The sequence below is a fragment of the Cyprinus carpio genome, chromosome B2 (genome assembly GCF_018340385.1).
Source record: "Cyprinus carpio isolate SPL01 chromosome B2, ASM1834038v1, whole genome shotgun sequence".
Lineage (NCBI taxonomy): Eukaryota > Metazoa > Chordata > Actinopteri > Cypriniformes > Cyprinidae > Cyprinus > Cyprinus carpio.
This window is the reverse complement of record NC_056598.1, coordinates 29,476,224-29,496,527: the sequence shown is the minus strand read 5'-3', so window position 1 is coordinate 29,496,527 and position 20,304 is coordinate 29,476,224. Positions and strand designations below refer to the sequence as shown.

Below are 20,304 nucleotides of genomic sequence, written 5' to 3'. Positions count from 1 at the left end.
TTCTTGACATGCCATGATAAAAATAACACAGACAATCTGCATGCACACTTGTACAACTTGAGCTCAAATGCTAAAACGGGTTGTGAACCAGTATTGTTTGCATAACATTGATGATTTATTACACCTTAGACACACTTATATTTAGTCATTTAGCAGATGCTGTTTAAAAGAGCAATGATAATAGACTGACAAAATATTTCAAATGAATATATAAATGGACAATTTTTGTGTTCTTTCCAAATGCAATAGCAGAGAATCAATATAAATCTAAAGTAATACGATCGGTACTAGATTTGTAGTCCTTGTTAAGTATTTTGTGCATTATGTTCTAGTTTTTGGTCTAGTAGAAATATTTTTGTTTTTAAAGTTTTCAGCGAACGAGATTTGCTTTGTCTAAGACCGGCCCTTTCTTTTTCTTTCTTTCTTTCTTTTTCTTTCTTTCTTTCTTTTCTTTTCTTTCTTTCTTTCTTTCTTTCTTTCCAGGAAATCACAGCGTAGGCATCATTTCCAATTCCATGAGTGGGCAGGAATATCCAGAGTTACAACAGAGGGTGGATGAGTCATGAAAAAACATTCTGTGCAGACACAAATACATTATTTAACCTCTATCTATCTATCTATCTATCTATCTATCTATCTATCTATCTATCTATCTATCTATCTATCTATCTATCTATCTATCTATCTATCTATCTATCTATCAAAAGGTTTGTGTGTGTGTGTGTGTGTGTGTGTGTGTGTGTGTGTGTGTGTTTGGTGTCATCATTATATATATTTTTTTAATTTCTTGAATTATAATTGTAAAAATTATTTTTATGTAACACATTTTTATTCTAAAAATGCAACAAACAAGAAAATATTTTAGGGGTTAGTGGGTCATTATCTGTTTAATTATTTATCGGTTAATATAAATCAATCAATCAATCAATAAGTATTTTTTCTTTAATTTCTTCAATTATAATTTGTAAAAAAAAAATGCATAAAACATACTGTAAAAAAAATAGAAAAATAAAAAAAGTTTTAGGGTTAATGTGTGTTAGTTTGTTGTCAATATTATTATTATTATTATTACATCAAAATTTAAACATTCATAAGTACATAACGTTTTTACTTTCAAAAATGCAAAAAGTTTTTCTTTTAGGGTTAGTGTGTGTATGTTAGCTTGTTGCTCATGACTATTGTTACTATTAGTCATAATTACTTTTTATTTTTAATGATTTTGATTATAATTGTAACTTTTTTTTTACAAATTAATAACTTCTTTTATTAAAAAGAAAAAATACAAAAAGTCTTCATTTAGGGTCAGTGTGTTTATTATTATTGTTATTATTATATAAGTCGCTTTGGAAAAAAGCATCTGCTAAATATTTAAATGTAAATGTATTATTATTATTTATTTACTTATCTTCATTTATTTAATTAAAACTGTAAAAGTTATTCACAAGTCTTCTTGTAGGATTAAGTGTGTGTGTTAGTTTGTTGTCATTTACAACTAGCCTTATATGAAGTTAGTGATATGTCCTCATTATGATTCCCAAAATAAACCTTATTGTGTGTGTGTTTTCAGTAAACATGCAGATCATCCGTCAGACTCGTGCTGCGCCTCCCTCTGCAGTGGGATCAGCAGCCGAGCAGCCGCTCAGCACAATGAGAAAAGTAGGAGTGCTGAATGGAGCGCTCTGATTGGTGGAGTCGGTTGCTGAGCAGACTGGCATGATTAAAGGGTGGACACCACATGCACAGCCACAATAATCCACTTCAAAACTCCAGACTGACATCTATCACTGACACAGATCTTAAGGATTGAGAAATGTCTCCGGTTTTCAGTCTCCACCAACAGGGACATTCCAGGACCCTCAGGAGCCGGAGGAGAAGACTTACCATCCCATCCAATGGCCTGTTCACTGATGCACACGTGCCAGACTTTGATGCATATCTTACCTTATACAAAAAGTCTACAGAAGAGCCTGAAGGTATCATAAAACGGTGCATGCATATAAATGAGAGGGACACTCCAATGTAAGATAATGCAGTAAAAGTGCTGATTTACCATGCATTGCAGAGTTCTGGGCTGATGTTGCTCAAGAGTTTTACTGGAAGAAGCCTCCGTCAGGCCCGATGCTGCAGTACAACTTTGACGTCAACAAGGGGAACATTTACATCAAGTTCATGGAGGGAGCAAAAACCAACATCTGCTACAACGTCCTTGACCGAAATGTGCATGAGAGGAACCTGGGAGAGAAAGTGGCTTACTACTGGTAATCTAACATGCTCTCAGTGTTTTAAAACGACGCACAAAGACCTCTGTGCATACAATGCATGCTTGATCTGATTTAATAGTCGATGCATTTGAGGCCTGCTGCTTGTGTCAAAGTCGAAGCAAAAAGAGCAACATTTGTTGGCATGTGTTTTTCCACAAGCTCACTAAAGAAAGAATGTTTTATTAAAATAAAATATGTTGTTTAAATGCAGAGACATTCTGAAATATATGTTAAAACATGTATTTAAAATATGGGGGGGGGACCTTTTTATTTCAACCAGTGTTTACTTTAAGTTTTACAAATTTTGTTATGCGCTTTTATGCATTTTTTAAATATGTGTACTTGTTTAATATTATTATTATGTATAGTAATATTAATATTATACTAACATTAAAGTAATTATAGGTTGTAGCATGGTCGTAAATACATGCAATTATAATTATAAATAATTATATATCATTTAATATAATTAAATAATTCAGAGTCTAAATTGTTTCAAGTTAATGCATTTTTGCGAGGTTTAGTCCATACTTTTAATGTTGAGAATATGCTTTTGTAAGGGCTCGGCAGGAGCTCCTGTTCTTCTTGACAAACAAGGCAGGGCACAATGATTATCATGAGTCTTATTGAACCATGTCACCTGCATTTATCATCAACTATCACATAACACCTTGATTACATAGGTAAGAATTGTAAGAATTGCATGATTGACAAATGAGAAGTCATCCGAATGTTAATTCCTAATAACTTCTCGGGAACATCCCTATGACTCTTCCCAGTATTTAATCAAAGTGATACAGCAGCAACACTCATAATAATCATTGTTGTCATGTTAGCTATGCGCTGAAGTATTAATAGTCTTGTGGAACAAGGGGTGTCATGTAACTGCTGTTATATACAGAAGCACTCAAGTCATATATCAGTCACTACCATTTAACCATATTCTAACCAACTAAATCTCACAAAAACTTATCCAAGTCATATTTCACCCCAAATTTGTAAAGAAATAAATTGTATATTGCATATATTAAAATAACACATATTTCTATGAGCATTAACATTATTATGATGTTTTTAATGGCAATTAAGCTCTTTCCACCTTAAATTTTTATTAGTGTTGTCAAGCGATTAATCGCGATTAATCACATCCAAAATACAATTTTTGTTTACTCAATGTATGCGTGTGTATATTATTTTGTATAAAGACACACACATACAGTATATATATATATATATATATATATATATATATATATATATATATATATATATAGGTCAGCGTCTATTCTTTATGCTGCCATCCATTCATACCTAAGGAGTCGCTTTGCTTAAAAACTGTTCGTCCTGTCAGCAGTCCATCATGGTCTTTCCTTTTTTGGACGGCCAGGTGCAGATGCACAGTAAACCGAGCGGAGAGCTTTCATGGTGATTTGCGTTGTCATTATGTTCCCTGTGTTGCATGAATTTGCACATCAGCTACTAACTACTAAAAGCAGCAACCCTTGCACAAAAAAGCACAATGTGTTCAGAAAATGTGAAATTCTAAGTTTAAAGTGTAGTTTAGCATGGCATGTTGCCATATTACAATCTATTTAATTGACTTGTGCAATAAGTGAAGTCCACTGGCCAGACGCACAGCTGACGGACATCCAAATCTAATGCAGGCAGCAGAGCCAAAGTACAGCCCTATTCCTGTAAAAATGAGACGCATACAGTGGGGTCCAAAAGTCTGAGACCACACTGACAATCAAAGTCTAAATTCACTGTGGGAATAAACAGAGTTTTAGGATTTAAGACAACAAATGAATATTATGGTGTAAACCAAAGACGAATTGTTTCAGATTCTGCATTATTTCTAAATGACAATTCAGATGTATCAATTCAGTAAATGAGCGTCGCTGCTCATGTCACTCATTCAAACAGATTTTTTTTTTTTTTTTAATTTGCTTCCATCAAAGCACAAGATGCTGTTTTGGAGCAAAATAATGCTATTGTTAAAGAAAAAAGGGTGAGATATTGTCATACATGTTAAAATATATATATTTTTTCAAACAGTACTATTTTAGTATTCCTTATACACTATTATAGCACTTATTAATATTTTAATTATTATTGAATTATTATTATTTTTCTTGAATTATTTTTGAAATATTTAGAATTTTTACATGTTTAGTTTTGTTTTTAATTTTATTTTATTTGCTTTTTTTTGCTTTGTCATTTTTATTAGTTTTAGTTTTTAATATTTCTATTTGTTTAATATAATTATACAAAGCAATGTTATATGTAATATTACTATTAATACATGTTAAATATTTTAATGTTTTTCAAACAGTACTATTTTAGTATTATATATATACTGTTCTAGCATTTATTAATGTTTTGAATTAATATTGAAGTATTATTATTATTATTTAATTATTATTGAAATATTTTGGAATTTTTATATGTTCAGTTTTCAATAATTTTGGGAATTTGGTTTTGCAATTTTTTCATTTTTTTAGTTTTAGTTTTTTCTAATTGCTTTATATTTCTAATTGCTTAATATCATTATACATAATATCATTTTATATATATATACAGTATATATATATATATACATATATATATATATACTGTAATATTACTATTAATATTAATAATATCATATATAAAAGTAAAATGGCTATAAAAGTCATTTTAGTATGTAATCTTATTTATTCCATTTATTTGCTAATGTAACATTTTCATTTGAGGTTTCTAAGTTTTCATCTAATATTTGTTTTATTTCTTCTTCTTTTTTTAATTAATGGAAACAGTTTTTGACCATTTTAGTTTAGTTAACAATAACAACACTGCATTAAACTTTTCACTCAAATTACTGATAATACATTTTATCATGATGTATTAAATGCAAAATTGAAGCTTTTTTCCCCCACATTCGGTCTCAGACTTTTTGGAATTGCAAAATCATCTGAAACGCAGATAAAATTTTGAATTTATGTGCCTAATTTGTTTTGTTTAGTATTTTGTTGAGGAGGGCAGAATATTTTGTTGGAGGTGATTAATTTATTTTTTAATGGTTTTTTATTGTTGATTGTTTTTTTCTTGGGGGGGGGCTAAACTCACCTGAACTCCAGAACATCACATACAACCAGCTGTTGAGAAGCGTGTGCCGATGTGCCAATGCATTGAAGCTGTTGGGTAAGACCATCCTCCTCCTCTGGGTTTGAGTTTGCTCAGCTTTTCTAGAATGCAAATGCGATGTTAGTGCGTTCAGCCTGAACCTCTGACGTGAGTATTTTTCCTAATGCTTTCAGATTTACATTGATGTTTATTTCTGTGATCCAGGTGTGAAGAAAGGAGACAGAGTCGCCATCTACTTACCCATGATTCCAGAGCTGGTGTACACGATGCTGGCCTGTGCGAGAATCGGGGCTGTTCACTCGATAGTGGTGAGCAGCTTTACAGATCTGTAGTAGTTTTACATTAAACAAATATTCTGGGTTTAAAAGGAATAGTTCACCTGAAAATGCAAATTTGCTGAAAATGTACTCACTCTCAGGCCATCCAAGATGTAGATGAGTTTGTTTCTTCATCAGATTTGGAGAAATGTAGCATTCCATCACTTGCTCACCTATGGATCCTCTGCAGTGAATGGGTGCCGTCAGAATGAGAGTCCAAACAGCTGATAAAAACATCACAATAATCCACACCACTCCAGTCCAACAATTAACATCTTGAGAAGCAGAAAGCTGAATCTTTGTGGAAAACAAATTCATCATTAAGACCATTTACAAGCCAAAATAGTCCAAAACAAATATTTTGGTGGATTTTGATGTGCGAGACATCAATTGGCCAGAAACAACGGTTTGACATTAAAAATCTCTTAAAGATGGATTTGTTTCTTAGAAACCTGCAGTTTTTGGCTTCTCAGGATGTTAACTGATGGACTGGATTGGTGTGGATTACTTGTTATGGTTTTATCAGCTCTCATTCTGACGGCACCCATTCACTGCAGAGCATCCATTGGTGAGCAAGTGATGCAATGCTACATGTCTTCAAATCTGATGAAGAAACAAACTCATCTCCATCGTGGATGATGTAAGGATGAGTACATTTTCGGCAAATTTTAATTTTTAGGTGATATACACCTTAAAGCTCTATCATCTGTTGAAGATGGTCTGAAGGAGAGTTTAAACTCGGGTCAGTATTTAGCACGGTATCGTTAATATGCATGAAATGAGTACAGCCTCATTTACCCTGCCAAGTCTATTTCTGCCCTCCAGGCCTCTTGAACCATGTAAAGGTTATAGACGGTGTTAAAAATAACACACGAGTGCTTTCCAGGGTAGTTTGTATCTGATATCAAAGCCTGTTTTTACTTCTGATGATGACCCCATTTCAGCTAAACTGTAATTGTATTCATTTTGTATTGGAACCCTCAGATATCCATATTATTTGTGTTGAGCATAAGCAGAAGCATTTAACTCTCTCCTGTCTTCCTCATTCAGTTTGCAGGTTTCTCGTCTGAGTCTCTGTGCGAGAGGATCATGGATGCTCAGTGCAACATCCTGGTAACAGCAGGTAACATTAAGTGTTTTATTAAGCTGGAGGTCTGGATCTGTGTGTTTTTTTATACTGACTGTATGGTTATTGGGTTTGTTTAGTAGATGAGCTCACAATGAGCTGTTACAGATAAGCTTGAAATACAGTTAGTGATAAGAAAATGTGACGAGAGATGTGATGTTTACAACACCGGGAATCCTGTGTAGTCACCCTTTGGGCTCTAGTGAAGTCTGAATCACATTTTGTGTTTTATTCAGTCATAAAAAAAAAAAAATGATGCAACCAAGTTCTGTGTGACGTTTTGGTGCAGGTAAATTTGAAATCAGATTTATGGATGAAGAAAAAAAACTAATGTATTTATATATTTTTTATATTTAAAAATAAATATAATATTATAACTAAAAATATAAAATATAATTTAATATTTATTTTTTATATAAAATATGTATATATTAATATATACATTTAATATATATGTACACACACACACACATATATATATTTTCTTTATTCAAAATAGTATTATTATATTAATATTAATAATATATTAAATTTACTACTATTCATATTTATAATAATTATTTATTATATTATTAAAAAAAAATAGAATTGAATTGAATATGTGTTCAAGATGGTGTTTACAGAGGTGACAAGCTGATCAATCTGAAGAAGATTGTGGTCTGAAGCTCTGGAGCGCTGGGTAAGGAGAGGTACGTCCATGTCTGCTGCTCTCTGCTATCAGAGAAGCCTCTGTTTACATCAAGCTCTCACCCGTCCATTACAAACACACACACACACACCAGAGCACTCACCCAATCACAGACTCTCAGGGGTTGCCGAGCAACAGCAGAGTTTGGAACCCTTCGCTTCATTCACCATGGCAACATGTGAAAATGAGACATAGAGCAAACACGGGTGTGGATTTGTAACACGTGACTGAATGATGATGTCGTTGATTTGGCACATTAATCATTTTATGAATATAGATGATATCACTCAATAAATGTAATTATTTGCCCATGATGAAAACATTACTTTTATGATTCATACTTACTCAATAAGAGCTTAGAACAGTCATATGCACAACATTGTTTTGCTTTTTAAAATAAATGATTTATGTACGTACACTGTGTTTTCTCTGTTCTCGCTCAGCAATGCCTTGTGTGTCAGAAGTGTGTGGTGGTCAAACATCGTGCTAGTCAGAACAAAAACTGATGCTTCCGACAACTAGCAGGTTGGTCAAAACAGTCACGTTTGTATGAAACTACTTCCAGTAGATGATGCTTTTTCTAGCAGGAAAAAATTACAATAGAGCAAATGTACAATTCTCTTATATCCAGCACGGAAATATATGACCCCTACATGTCTTGTGTCTGTGTGTGTGTGTGTGGGTGTGTTTGGCGAGTGGGAGTGTGCTCCAGAACCCGTGGGATGAATCATGTGACATTTGGTGGGATTGAATCTGCTGGACGGTGTGTCAGACGGAGGGTGAACCGGAGATGTGATGGACTCAGAAGATCCTCTCTTCATACTTTACACCAGCGGCTCGACCGGAAAACCCAAGGCACCTAGCATTTATATAATATAGAAGTATTATATACAGTACAGCACATACATACACCGATGTGCAAAAGTTCAGCTCAGTATGATGTTTCTTTTTGAAAGAAAATTAATATTTCCTATTCAGCAAGGTTTGCATTAAATTGATCAAAAGTGATAGTAAAGACGTTTACAGTATAATGTTGCAAAATATTTCTGTTTCATAGAAGGCTGTTCTTTTAACTTTACATTCAATCAAAACAATTTTTTCCACTAAATATATGAAAGCAGCACACCTGTTTTCAACATTGATAATAATCAGAAATGTTTTCCTGAGCAGCAATCAGTATATTAGAAGGATTTCTGAAGATCATGTGACACTGAGACTGGAGTAATGATGAAAATTCAGTATTTTTGATCAAAACATTGTCTAAATATGGCAAAAACAGCAATATCTTTTATTTCCATTATGTTAACTGGACACCACTTGATGAGTTAATGTGACAACAGTTTTTTAGTATGATACTGTTTATATTTTAGTATGATCTTATTTAGAGAAGTTTCAGCGCAACTACTGGCTTCACATAATATTTTTTTATAAAAGGTAGGCATCATGCAGTATATCCTGCCAATACAGTGTGCACTAAGCAGTGTGCTATTTCATTCATCCTTCAATTTCTGTACAGGGGGTCCTTCACACCGTCACTGGATATATGCTCTATACATCGCTGACCTTCAAATATGTTTTTGATTATCACCATGATGACGTTTTACTGGTGCACATGCAGACATTGGGCTGGATACAATAGGTCCACTCCTACATCACCTACGGCCCACTAGCCAACGGCGCCACCAGTGTGCTGGTAAGAAATATAATGCCGAACATTCACTTTTGCACAAACTGTGAAATTGTCAACTTGTTTCTGCAACATTCAGCACATAGCTTTTTACTGTCATTTACCAATGCATGAAGTCAGTTTGATCTAAGATTCATCAGTTGATTTGGAATGAGTGTGATGTGGCTGTGTAGTTTGAGGGGTGCCGGTCTATCCTCCCTGTGGGCAGACTGTGGGAGATCATTGAGAAATATGGAGTCTCAAAGTTCTACACCGCACCCACCGCTTATTACAAGACTGCTGATGAACCCAATATGGGAGAGACACACCGACTGCAGCGGTGGTTGAACGACACAAATAAACACACACACACACACACACACACACATACACACCCACACACACACAAACACCACTCACACACACACACACACACACAACCACCCTACACACTCTCCAGGCGACCAGAACTGTCCCCACAAGGACAAGGATTTTGGATATTGCCATCGTTTTGTAGGGAACATTTTGTCCCATAACATAGTGTATCCACACCAACAACACTGTATATATGCTTTGTATGAGGACTCTTCATAGGTGCAATAGTTTTTTATACTGAGCTATTTTAACATTTTCTATCCCCTGAGTAACCCTACCCCTTTACATAACCCTTCACAGAAAAACTTGTGTTGAGTATTCTGGTTTTTGACACCTTTGTTTTACCAATTACACAGGAAAGTATAATTATCTAAATATTAAGCTCAACCCACCACCCAATCAGAAAACTTAAATGTGTTTTTGAAACAAGAATTCTAAAAGTGTACTATATAATTATTATTTATTTAGTTTATTTTACACTTTATTGTTTATTTTTTAAAAAATTGTTTGTACTACACACAATTTTTGTACACACACCACACACACACACACCCACACATATTATTAGTATTAATACTTTTGTAAAGTATGATACAATCATTTTTTACAATGATTGTTTTTAGAAATATTGGTACCAAGATTGATTTTCCCTCAGCCCTACCAATAATTTGTTTCCTAACCTAAACCGTATTATGACGAATTCATAACAATGAGATTATTAAGATAAAATTACAATTAAAAATAACAGTTATGTTTAACGTGTTATAATACCAACACCACTAATATTATAATAATAACAACATAGACTATAATAGTCATTAATAATTATGTCTATTGTATTCGACAAAGGTTTGTCCGCACAGTGTGGCTCGCGGCGGCCTCCAGAAACCCACAGCCAAGCACTGAGCACTGATTAGATCTCTGACGAATTTTTAATTGGACTTGATAACAGATCCTTACGGCAGCAGGTCCAGCCTATTCCTGCTGTGACCTGGTATAGATTTGGTAAATTAGTTCAGTGTTAGTAGCCCAGAGTGCTGTAACTCACACGTTCATGTCTGCTACAGGGACTGTTTACTCTAGAAACGTTGTTAGCGGCAACATAGTGGACAGAAATTTTTTTCGCAAAAATTACCTTCTGCAAAGTATTGTTTTTTATCACCAATACAGTGTTGTGCTTCAGACATGGATGGCTTTTTCCACAAATATTGGCAAACCTAGTTATGTTGAGGTAATCTTTGGGTCTGTCTGTGTCAGGTATGATCTGTCCAGTTTTGCGTTTGTGGGGTACGGTTGGTGAACCCATAACCCGGAGGCTTGGCTTTGTATTTATGAAGTTGTGGGGCAGCAGCGCTTGTCCTGTTATTGACACCCTTCCTGGCAAACAGAGAAACCGTAAACATTTTAAATTATCAAAACATCATGACAAAGTGGCCTAAAACCCCCTTTAACTGTGGTAAAAGCAGAATTTACCACATAGTGCTTAACTGCTTGTAAAGATGCCATAACCTCACTAAACTAATAATAAGTTGTTTGTGTCGTCAGGTGGCCATGTTCTGACTTCCACTTCCACATGCTAAACCACTGAAGCCTTGATCGCTGTATCTCCTAAATCTACATCTTACTCTCTGAACTGATGACTCTGGATATTGAAGTGTCTTCGCTGTGCAGGACGCTGCCCATTTTTTTGGAGTCCAGCCTGGCCGTTCTCTCTCAATGAACACAGAGAAGAACAAGAGTGCCGAGGCGGAGGGATACCTGGTGATACTTTCCTGCTGGTTTATTATCCCAGCTGTTATTTCCAAACTGCGTGGAGTTTTTGTCTCTGACCATTATGGATGTTCTGGTCTCAGGTTGTCCGGCAGCCTAGGCCAGGGAATCATGGGGGTTGTGTAACGGGAATCCAGGAGCGCGCTTTGAGAGCACCTACGTCAGACAAATTCCCCAGGGATTCTAGTGTTGACAGGAGATTGTAATGTAGCAACACAAACAGATCCATAACCAGGGTTTGCTGCATGACTACTTTTGAAAATGTGAAGAGTTACATTTTTTGCAAAAGTGATTAGTTATGATCCATTGTTACTAATGTATAAGAACTTGAGGGTGTTACAATTCTCTTATGTCTGCAAATCCATTGGGACAAAAAAAAAAATCTATACAAAATATGTTATAATGCTACATGTGGTTGTAATCAAGTATATTTAATAAAATACTCTTTATTTCAAAGTTCATAGGCCAAAAGCTGTTTCAAAATGTCTTCCCAGCTTACTGTGTTATTGTTCACATACCATCTATTAAAAAAATACTTAATTATATCTATATAGATAGCTATATTATATCGATATATATATGCTATATAATATATTTAATGTGTGCTATAAGGGGAAATATAATATGCTTATATTATATATGTTTATATATATATAAGATTCAGAAAAGTTCCTCATTTTTGAAAACGTATGTAGGTATTATGATTAAATTCAAAGGTTAAGTTGCTTCCCGAAAGCAACTCAAATTAAAACCTCATCTCATTGAAAGCGACAACTTCAATGATTAATGTTTGCAATTTAACATATTTAATAATTACTTTAATTATCTCATCAATCACACAGTTAAAGGAAAAGCATACTGCATGGCTTGCACATTTACCCCATACAGCCAAAAAAAAATGTAATGCGCGACTTACGGTTTACATCCAAAACGGCAAACTCTGACTGGATGAATAGGCCGTTACTTAATATTATTGTCAACATGGTGCTCCGTCTTTAATACATTACCAGTCCACCATGGTGGCTTTGTGTCAGCAGCAGCGTCACAAACTTCAGCATTCACTATTTACAGCATGAGCTGTTTGTTGTATCGTATGGGCGTGTATGTAACAGTTACTGTAACCGAGTGGCCTTCTGTCCTCAACCTGCAGGCGAGAACAATTACTGATATTACTGGAGCACCGGCCGGGCTCGATGCAGATGTTACGGCTCTGGTTAGACTGAGAGATTCGGCGTCATGTGCTGTCCCCTGGTGTTTTATATTAGACGGGACTACATATTCATTTTCCGCATTCCTGCTCATTATGCGAGAGGCTTTAAAATCAAACGGGAGCCATTTGTTTTATTACCTTGAAATATCATTTTTTAAAATCATTCTGATGGTCACACTGGCTTCTAATAAGGTGAATGTCTTTGCTGTTCTGTTCTGGAAGCATGTCAGATTTTAGTGAGTGGGTACCGAAGACGGAAAGAGCGGATCGCTTTCGCAGCAGCAAACAAGTGCCTGACCACATCTATCCACCATGTAAGTACAACAGTAATGGGCTAAATTTACGATATGTGAATTCCACTTATTTACCTGTAGGTGGCTATTAAATCACAACATTCATCAAAACTACATACAGGAACTTCATTACAGTTGCTTCTTAAGTCTGTTATATGCACACATTTCCGAAGTGAAATAATATTTATGAAACACAAATATGTGCAAAAAACGCAGAACAGACATTTATTAATAGCTTGGTTTTCTTTGAGTACTAGATAGCAGCTTTATATATAGAGAGAATAATATATTTATATATAGATTATATATCATTATATTATAATATATTATATCTGTAAAAGTATAGAAACACTGTGAATTTTTGATGTTTTTGATGGAAGTACTTCTTCTGCTCTCACCCAAGTCTGTGCAATTATTGGATCAAAAATACAGTTGAAAAACAGTAACCCTGTGAATATTATTACAGTTTGAAATAACGAGTGGTCTGTTTGAATGTATGTAAAAATGTAATGTATTTCTGTGATCAAAGCTTGAATTTGCCGCAGCATTAGTCTCAGAAAGTCAGTTCTGATATCAGTTGATGTTTTCCATTTGGGTTGGAAACCATGTTATTCTTCTCTAAATCATGTGATTTTGTTATGAAAAGAAAGTTCAAAAGAACAGCATGATTTGAAATGAAATCTTTTGTAGAATATATGGATGTCGTGACTGTCAACTGTGACCAACTGAATGCATCCGTGCTGAAATCAAAGTATCAATTTCTTGAAAGGAACACTCGTTTCCGTACCACAAAGATTTTGAACAGCAGTGCTCTTCCTCTCGCCGGGCATCTTGGTTTAGCACAGAAGAGGTGGATGAGGTGGCTCTGAGCCGAACACACCGTCGGTGGCTGAAGCTGCGCGGGGGTCAAGTCGGCCTCAATGCAGATGAGGGAGAGTGTCTGTACTGACTTCGTCACGCTGAAGGACCACAAAGAGTTCAACCGTACCGAGATGGATGACCTAAAGAGAAAAGGTCCAGAGGCGCATGATCACATTAAACACTGACAGGAAAATGCAGTTTTGGCATCTATCTGCACTTACATAACCTGGGGTTCCTCATGTCAGTGAGGGAGCATATCGGCCCCAATCGCCACCCCAGATTTCATCGCAGAATGCACCCGGGCTTCCCAACAACACGCTCAAGTCCTGAGATCTTGCATTTTCCGTTCCTCCCCACATCTCTGCTTTCGCATACCATAACGTCAAGCTTTTTCACCCCCGTCCTGCTAGGTAAGATCATGCGAGAAGTTTCCGCGCAGAGATCGCCAGCAACGAACAGACCTGTGTGACCTTTTGCGACCCTGGCTTCCCCAAAGGTCGTGAAAGTGCTGTTCAGCCAAGATGTTAAGCGGCAGCGTAATCTTTTGATTGCTCGGTGTGTCACGTGTCTTGTGTTGTGGTAAGACTTTGAGGTTTGGGGGTTAGAATGGTTTCTGGTTTCTCCTCCGATCCACACCATTGGGGGGTGAATACGGTCAAACAAACCCGTGTGTTTGCAATGAAACCTCCGCTCTGGACACTAAACTCTCTCCCTTCGAACTCAGTCCGAGTTTAATTGATGTTTTTTGTTGGTTTTTTTAGTCTGTCAAGGGGGGATAGTTAGGTAAATATTTTTGTTTGTTTGCTATGTGTATTCAGTGCCACCAAAAATGGAAGTTACATGTGCTTTTTAAATTGCAGTTTCTCTCCCTAAACTATTTCATATCATTTTTATAGTATACCATCCGACCTGCAGTATATTCCAGTCTCAAATTTGCGTTGTGCACTTTAGAACATTGCAGGATTGACTGACGTTGTTGGTGTGTTGTTTGTTTTTCTTCAAATGGGATTTGATATGTATGGAGCCCCGAATATGACATGAGAAAAAAATAAATAATTTTTTTGAACGATCTACTAATTACGTTCCCCACGATGTACTAACTTGTGCACCTATGATTCATATTCGTTCCCCTCAAATTTGCTAATAACTGTCCCTAGATTTTCTAAAGCGTGAGGCACAAATTTACTAATTCGTTCTCTTGGTTTATACATACCAGGAACTAAATAGTAATCATGCGCACTATTTCGCCTTACTAATTTTTTGTTTCTCTGCATGCCAGATAGGCAACAATTTTTAGAGACATGTGCAGTTTTTTTCCATGGTGTCTATTACCTGAATGAAATACGCTTTTACAAAACCGTTGTTAATGCTTCTTTGACAGAAATATTTAGTGTCCAGTAGTTTAACAGTAAATACATTGCACTTTTAATTTTTTTATGAAATAAAGGCCTATATCTCCTTAGTTAATTAAATCATGTAAATTCGTTTTGGTTTGTTCTCGTTTTGTTGAAATATTGTATATACAGCTCATAGTTTTAACAACACCAAATGTCTGGACTATTATTATTTTTAATATGTAAGGATTGCGTTGCGTTACTTTGTTCCATGACGGTGTTCATACCGCATTTTTTTTTTTAAATAATGAATACCTTTTTTTATCTTAAACCCCACACTCTACAACCTTAACCTAAAAAAACAAACCCGGTCGATTTGTAAGTATTTACGAAGTAAAATCCTGATTTGGACTGATTTATGAGCTATTCAATAGTAACAGAGCCGTCAATCTAATTACATCACCGTTTTTAACCTTTTCCCTTAATTTATTAGGTTTCGTGTTTCGGTCGAAAACAAATGGCCCTCACAAATAGCCAAACATATAGACACACACACACAACACACTCCCCCTTGTGACTCCTTGAGAAAAACACACCACTTGCCCCCTCTCTATCTGTACATGCCAGCACATCTGTACTGTGTGTTTCTGCGGACAATCTGTAATCTGTTCATAATTCAGAGGCAATGGAAAAAGATTATGTTCTGTATGCAAAAAACATTTTTTGTTCTCAAACTCTGATTCGGATGCATTACTCCTTTTCTCTCTGTTTAAGCCCTCCATCACAACTACCGATTCGTTTTCCATGAAACTGTGGAATATTACACGAGCTTCAGCAGCACAAAAATCATTACGATTTAAAGTATTTTCTTTCTGGTCTGGTGGTTCTACATCTTAAACATACTGTTAGTGGTTATATCATCCATTAACATTGAACTGAGGTAGTGTAATGTGTTGATCCGAGCGAGTTTCTCCAGACATTTTCTTTGTTGCTGTGGTGGACTTTAAATTAATTTTGCATCTCTATTGGGTGTAATAATTTTGTTTTTGTGGACGCAATGTGAGGGCCGCGAAATGAAGCAAACTGAGTTTGAATAGTGCTACAAACAGATGCAAGACGCGGAGAAAAATCTGCATCAAAATATCATGACACTCACTTTGGGCTGCAGTGTGCCGTTAGTCCATGACAACCGATCATCTTTGCAAAGACCCTTCAGCCTGAACAAGATCGATGCAAAAGGTTTAGCAGACCGACCAACGACTGTGCCACCTGCCGCCACACACAGACACACACACGCAAACAAACCCACACAAACCCCCTACACAGCACACACACACAATGTGACGACAACTTGTTAGACTCAATTCTTCTTTCTCCGGTTTTGTCTGCTGCAGCCTTGAGTTAAAAAACTTCTGCTGGGAGAAGCACACAAAGACTGGCGCTTTCACTTCTATGACTGTTCACTGACTTACAGATACATTCCATTTCTGCCAATCCTTGCTGATATATGAGACAGAAGATTGGACCGAATCTCTGAAAGACAGAGAGATTAAAGGAACGCCAATAATGGATTGATGGATGGATGGATGGTTGTATAGATACTAGATAGAGATAAATAGATAGATATAGTAGATAGATAGTATGATATTATGATGATAATAGATGGATGAATGTTTATTCTCGATTATCTACGCTAGATAGATAGATCGAATAGATCGCAGAACGTAGATAGATAGATAGATGATAGACTTAGATATAATGACAGATAGATATCTAGACACGATATAAAGATAGATAATAGTCTAATAGATGATAGATATATAGATAGATCGATATATCTATCTATAAATATCATGGACTAGTGCCTGGTTTTTATCGATCAGATAGACTAGTCGATATATAGATAGATGATGATAGGATCGATAATAGATAGATAGAAAGATAGATGAATTGTTACGATAGATAGATATAGATCGATCGGCTTAATAGCTATCTAGATCTCTAGATAGATAGCTAGATACGTGGATAATGGATGAATCGGTTGATAGATAGTAATAGATATATATATAATAGATAGATAGATAGATGATAGAAGATAATAGATAGACTAGATAGATAGATAGATGAATGGTTGATGATAGGATAGATAGATAGATAGATAGATCGCTAGATAGATAGATAGATCGCTCGATAGCTAGATAGATAGATAGATAGATAGTGAATGGTTGATCGGAGTAAAATAGATAGATAGATAGAAGATAGATAGATAGATAGATAGATAGAGAGATAGGATAGATAGATGAATGGTTGATAGCGATAAGATAGATGTAGATAGATAGATCGATAGTAGATAGTATGATAGATAGATTAGAAGAGAAAGATGACAGACAGACATGACAGACAGACACGATAGATTAGCTAGGATAGATAGATAGAATGATAGCTAGATGTAGATAGATAGATAGAGAGATAAAGAAAGATGACAGAAAGAGACAGGACAGACAGATAGACGATAGTAGATAGATAGATAGGTAGATAGATAGCAGCATAAGATAGATCGATCGATAGATAGATAGATGGGAGGAAAGATGACAGAAAGACCGACGATAGATAGTAGATAGAGGAGATAGATGAGAGATAGGATGTATGATCGATAGATAGATAGATAGATAGATAGATTAGAAGCGAAAGATAGACAGACAGACAGACAGATAGATAGATAGCTAGATGGAGATAGAAAGATAGAATGACCGGACAGATAGATAGATAGATAGAGGATGGATAGATAGATAGATAGATAGATCAAGATAGGTGAAGATATAGATAGACAGACAGGATAGATAGATAGATAGATCGATAGAGGTGGATGAATGGTTTGATAGATAGATAGATAAGATAGATAGATAGATAGATCGATAGATAGATAGATAGATAGATAGATCGATAGGATGAATTGAATGATAGATAGATAGATAGATAGATAGATAGATAGATAGATAGATAGATGAGATAGATAGATAGATAGATCGATAGATAGATAGAAGTAGATAGAAATAGATAGACATAGAGAATGGTTGATGAAAGATAGATAGATCTATAGGATAGATGATAGATAGAATGTAGATAGCTAGGATAGATAGATCGATAGATAGATAAGATAAGACAGATAGAGATGACGTATTTTTTTTTATAGATTGATTGTTTTGTAGATAGATAGATAGATAGATAGATAGATAGATAGATTGGAGGATGGTTGATAGATAAGATAGATAGATAGATAGATAGATAGATAGATAGATAGATAGATAGATGACATGGTTGATAGATAGATAGATAGATAGATCGATAGATAGATAGAATAGATAGATAGATAGATAGATAGATTAGATAGATTAGATAGATAGATGAAAGAGAGGGAGGATGGAATGGATGGATGGAGGGATGGATGGATGGATTGGATGGATGGACGGACGGACGGAATGGATGGAATGGACGGCCACGGAACAGACAGATATAGCTATGATGAATGGGTTGTGTGATAGTAGATAGATAGATAGATAGGATTATAGCTAGGATAGTATGGATGGAGGGGATGGATGGATGGGAGGAGGACAGAGCAAGATATTAGATATATGACATGGGGTGGGTGATGGATAGCAGTTTGTTTTTGATTGACAGCTTGCCAGTAATGGATAATGAATGTCACTGGTGAGGTTCAGTCAGAGGCTCCCAAGATCCACTCACTTATTTTGCTTTACAGATTCTCATTCCACACAGATTGGATTAATGGTTTAGGAGGACCTGAGAGGACGGAGGATTGTTCACGCTTGTTGTAAGATCAGACATGGAAACCCATTACCTATATTGATGAAGAAGATTTAGTGGAAGCAGCAGCAGTGAAAGTCCGCAAACAACAAAGAAGATACACAGCCGGATTTGAAACACACGGACGGGACAAGTTAGATCACAACCAGACGGATTAGTTTGAATGATGATCACAAGTCATTTACTTATCAGGACCACGAGCCAAGCCAAGCACAGACTCAAACGAGATCGCAAAATGCATTGCCTAGTGACTAATGCAACAATACAATCAGTCTGCAGTCAGTTATTAGTGCTGCTTCCTAAGGCAAGCATTACAGATATCGTATACAGAACTGAGATATTTTAACTTTAAATGGTCACTGCTGGCCGAAATATTGAGTCCATAATCCATAATCTAACACTTTCCCCCGGGGGGGAAACAAAGTCCATTACTTTTGTTCCTCTCTCATCAAAAATCCACCCACACTCATATTTTGTTTAGAGGTGTTGTGGACTGTTTTTGCTTGTAAACCAGTGTTTTGATCTGTGCATATTTCTCTCCTGCTTCAGACCAGTACAAGAAAAGCAATATCATATTCTTATTTTAGCTGGAAGAAGAGTGACAAGTTTGAAGTTAATTTAAAACTGGTTTTTTCAAACACGCAGAGCTTTTGGCTGCACAATATAATAACTGATGGGATTGGAATGGTGTGGATTACTTGTGGGATTATTGTGATGTTTTTATCAGCTGTTTGGACTCTCATTCTGAACGGGCACCCATTCACTGCAGGAGCATCCAGTGCTGAGACAAGTGATGAGAATTTTCTCCAAATCTGTTCTGATAAAACAAATAAACTCATTCCGAAATCTTGGATGGCCCCTGAGGGTGAGCACATTTTTCATTGTGTGGGCGTGGAACTAGTCCTTTAAAAGGACTTAAAAGTCCCAATAAATGTCACCTTTGTTTCTCTTGTATCAGCAGTTCCCACCATGATGTCTAGACTGCAGTGATTAGTGTAACAGTTAAAAACGCCTCAATTATCTCTCAGGTGCTGTTAGAGTAATATAATCGTCCATGACTCCAAGCACTGATGTGATCCTCCCTCCTGAGAGCTGTGAGTTTCTAATGACGCAGCACTCCTTGCTTTAATGTCAGCTGCACAAACTCACACTCGGGCACTGTGTTACAATGAAATGAAAGGATTTGAGGAGTCCCTGGGAAATTGCTCCTTACTAGCGACCCCATGCCTGCAGGTCACTGGACCTGCTGTCATCCACACGCTCATGTCCTCAAACCGTCTTTGAAAGTTTTAAGCTTTTCTGCTCATTTTATGACCTGCCAACACGTCAGCCGCTTTCTCTAGCCCCAGCTGGTCGTTCTCTGAAAATAGGTTCAACCAATAATACCAGGCTTTTATATAACATTAATTTAGACATATACAAGTTAATGGTGCAATCATTTTTAATGTTTTGAAA

General features: G+C 35.9%; 2 pseudogenes; one reads left to right on the top strand and one right to left on the bottom strand.

Annotated features, from left to right (window-relative positions):
- The first annotated feature begins 1,572 nt into the window (after positions 1-1,572).
- On the top strand, positions 1,573-13,778 carry LOC122136327 (annotated as a pseudogene).
- A 1,996-nt stretch (positions 13,779-15,774) lies between these two features.
- LOC109064090 overlaps positions 15,775-20,304 on the bottom strand; it is a 58,270-nt pseudogene continuing 53,740 nt past the window's right edge.